This window comes from Helianthus annuus, chromosome 16 (genome assembly GCF_002127325.2).
Source record: "Helianthus annuus cultivar XRQ/B chromosome 16, HanXRQr2.0-SUNRISE, whole genome shotgun sequence".
In the NCBI taxonomy this organism is placed as follows: domain Eukaryota; kingdom Viridiplantae; phylum Streptophyta; class Magnoliopsida; order Asterales; family Asteraceae; genus Helianthus; species Helianthus annuus.
Genome location: NC_035448.2, coordinates 159,391,802 through 159,396,150, shown reverse-complemented (window position 1 = coordinate 159,396,150; position 4,349 = coordinate 159,391,802).

Below are 4,349 nucleotides of genomic sequence, written 5' to 3'. Positions count from 1 at the left end.
TAATCTTTCTAACATTTGATCAATAAAAGGTAAAGGGAAGTGATCTTTCCTTGTTGCCTCATTTAATCGACCATAATCTTTACATACTCTCCATCCTCACGGTTCTTGTTGGTATTAATTCATTTCTTTCATTAGTGACCACCGTCATACCTCCTTTCTTAGGAACTACTTGAATGAGACTTACCCAAGTACTATCGTAGATTGGGTAAATGAGTCCGGCGTCAAGTAATTTGATGACTTCATTTTTAACCACTTCTTGGACGTTTGGATTTATTCTACGTTGTGGTTGTATTACCGATTTATAGTCATCATTCATTAAAATTTTGTGTGTGTACATGGAAAGACTTATTCCTTTAATATCTACAAGCTTCCAAGCGATCGCGTTTTTGTGTTTTTTTAAAAGTGAGATTAATTTTTCTTTTTCTAATCTAGTTAATTTTGACGAGATAATTACATGTAACTTACCATCTTTGTTGAGAAAAGCATATTCTAAATCTTTTGGAAGTTCTTTGAGCTCAAGTGGTGGGTCTTTAGGAGAATCCTTATTTGGTTGCTCATTTTGATCAAGAACCAAGAAGGTTTGTTCAATGGCAACCTCTTCTTCAACAAAGTGGTCAATTTCTTCTCGTGTATCCGGTGGCTCATCTTCATCTTCAATTAGGGGGTCATTATTGCCGAAGGGATATTTCATGGAACGCTCAAGATCGACACTTCTTTTGAATGCCCCTAATTGAATGGGTAGATTATTATGCTTCCGATTTTTCAAAGCTTGGTGGCTTTTTACAAAAGATCGTCCCCAACACTAGTGGAGCGTCATCAAGGATGACGAAGTCAGTTGAGAATACCATTTGATTTGTTTGGACTAACACATCTTCAACTACCCCCATTGATTTTATTGTTTTCCGATTAGATAGAAAAAAAGGTATTTGAAGTGGAGAAAAATCACCAATACTTAATTTTTCAAAAATGTAGTTGGGCATTATATTAACATAAAGATAATTATCAATTGTAATATTATTGATAAAGGAATTTTGAAAAAAACCATGGAATAGGTGTAATGTTAATTTCAAATGGATCATCTTTTATTAACGTAGTTTGATCATTTGTTAACTTAATGCTTACTGTTTCATCAATTTTAGTGTTGGTGTTTAACTCTTTTAAAATGATTTTTGAAAGAAGGTGATAAGAAATTAATTTCTTGAAAATTAGACTCTTCTTGAATTTTGACGTTATCGGACTCACCTTTTTCGTTGTTTAACTCATTTGTCGGTTTTTCACTTACTAGTTCTTCCATTTTTACCTCTTCAACTATCTCTTCTTTGTTACATGTTAATTCTTCTCTTGCGCGGGATTCCCCTTCCCTTGCGCGGGCTTCTTTTATATAGTGCTCGATAGTTTTAAGGTGTTCTATTATCTTTTCGGCTACGGGTGAGATAGTTGGTGGTTCATCAAAGTGAGTGGAATAAGTATCCTCAAAGCTTGAATTCAGAAGTTCGATCCTTGGTTCCTCCTAGTATTCATATGAGGTAGATGGTTCATACCATTGTTCCTCATTGTAAGTATATGATGGATAAGGGTCGTAACTTGGTTCTTCATAATACTCATATGAGGTGGGTTGTTCACGCCATGGTTACTCATAGTAAGCATATGAAGGTGTAGGCTCATATCTTGGTTTCTCAAAGTATGAGTATGAAGGCTCATACCTTGGTTCATCAAAATATGAGTATGAGGGAGAAGGTTCATACCTTGGCTCTTCATAGGATGTGTATGAAGTGGATGGCTCATACCTGGGCTCCTCGTATTAGGTGTATGAAGAGGATGGTTCAAAGAGGTCACAATATTGCACCGAATGAGGGTTACCACAAATGGTACAATACTCTTCCCTATAATCATCCTCCTCGTAGTGGTAGTTGTAACCTCCTGAGTGTTGATCCATAAGAATCACTCAGAAGATCACAACAGAGTCTCGGGACCAGAAAACAAAAATAGAAACGGAAACAGAGGCTGGACACGACCCCGTGTTTAGTAAGCACGGCCCCGTGTTCAGGTTCTGTATCTGGGCATTTTTAAAATGTAACTGGTTTTGTGCAGCACGGGGGGGGGGGGGGGTGTTCAGCGAACACCACCCCGTGTTCAGACTCTGTATCTGGGAGTTTTGTAAAAATTATGCAGCACGGGTGCGTGTTCAGAGAGCACGACCCCGTGTTCAGAGTACTGTCATGCAAAAACTACCTAAAAATGTAAAAATGTGCGCGCGGATTTTAAAAAGGTTTTGAAAAACTGATTAGGCCGTCGATTTTAAGCCTTCTTAAAATCCTTGTGTCCCCGGCAACGGCGCCAAAAACTTGATGCATGTGTAGCGTTATATGTTTTTTGTTGATATTTTAAGCCCTTTTAACACATTAGTCAAGTTTTAAATTTATAAAACACGATATTCTACTAACACTAAACACACATATGGGCAAGTGCACCCATCGTGAGCGTAGTATAGCATTGGTAAGATACCGAGGTCGTCCAAGGACACAAGAGCTTTTAGTATCGGTTTATTCTCAACGTCTAATCAAATCAAAAGTTTTAGAAAAGGTTTTAAACATGAAAAATAAAAACTAAAATGCTGAAAAAAAAGATAGACAAGATGAATCACTTGGATCCGACTCGCCTTTAGTGTAACCTTTGATGATTTTCGCACTTTTGCACTTTTTAAGAGATTATCTTAGTTATAGTAGTAGGCCCCTCTTTTGAAAGTGACGTTACCCTCAACCCAGTGGTTTGAGTCAGCAAGGATACAATCCCAAAAGGTCGGAATATTGAAAGATAATTAATTAAGTTATTAATGTGTAATGTGGTAGGCCCCTCTTTTGAAGGCGACGTTACCCTCGGCTAAGTGGTTTACATATGAGGGGATCAAGCCATTCGCACCCCCGCCATCCAATACCAGTGGGTATTGACGGAGGTCCTAGTAAGCTTGACCCAGGTCCTTGCAGGATCTATACACTGAATAAGGCAAGAACCTTACCAAACCATTCCCTTAACCCCCGACCAGGTAGCCACATATCTCTATATAGACCGTAGAGATATGAATGGTGAAAATCTTTTATTTTATATAGACAGTAAAATAATGCCAAGGCACCACGGACAAATGATAAGGAAGTTTCACCTTCAACATAAGAAACTAGTTATTAAAGTCATTAATACAAAACCAAATAAAAAGTGCGAAAAGATTAAAAATCAAAAGTATTACATTAAATGCTTGTCTTCACCAAGTGATGTAAGAGACTTAGCCAAACATGGCCTTTAATTGACAAGAACTCTTACTATCAATCTTGGATCCCAAGACTACTACACACACTCTAAGGCGGATGATGGATGATGGTGGTGGATGTGTGTGTTGTAGTGGTTGTGGAGTGGTGGTGAAGTGGGAGAGAGGTGGTTTGCCAAGTGATGCCTTTAAAGTGAACCAAGCACCCCTACTTATAGCCTGCATAGAAGCCCGGACACAGCCCCGTGGCCATGCCTTTCTCTTTCTTCATTAATTGTAATTGTCTGTATTAGGCTCCAGACGCCCCCTTGTTTGTTGGGCACGGCCCCATATGCAGAAGCGTATTTGTACTATCAAGATTTGCAAGATTTTGCGAATCTTAGCGTTGACCACGGCCCGTGTTGAGCTAGGCACGCCCCTGTGCTGGGAATAGAAGCTTCTATAACTTTGTCATTTTCCGCAGACACCTGGCCACGCCGCTGTGTCCGCTGGGCACGGGGCCGTGGTCAGCCTTCTGTTTCTTGTTTTTGCTTGGGAAGATGTTGTCGAGGGGTCGGGCATGCCACGTTTATTCCTTTTCTTTGTATTTGTGTTAGATTTTGTTGCATATTTGTTCGTTTTGTTCATTTTAGCTCATTTGGTCCTCAAAATACAAAAGGTATTCGGATAAACAAACAAGTTCCTCAAAGAAAGTTTTTTTATAAATCTATTTTTAATTGATTATCTTTTTACCGAGTTTGTAGTTTATATTATTAACAATTTAATAAATCTTCTTCTAAAGATATTCGGATAAAATGGTAATGTAATAAATAAAATCCTATATTACTAATTAAATGTAAAAAGAAACCGACAACTATTCTCGTGTTTATATATGGTAATTTAGACACGGATTTTATTACATGTTTAGAGTGTGTGTGTATGGGGGGGGGGTTTCAACTCGCATTGTGCCCAGATGATGTCTCTTGGGTTCTAAAGTACAACCTCACTCAACAACTTGCAGTGATTGTTATCTCGTCATTGACCTCCGTTGTGAGTCTCCAATTCTATCATGAGTGTTCTTCTCTGGTCAGCAAATCTTACAACGATAGTT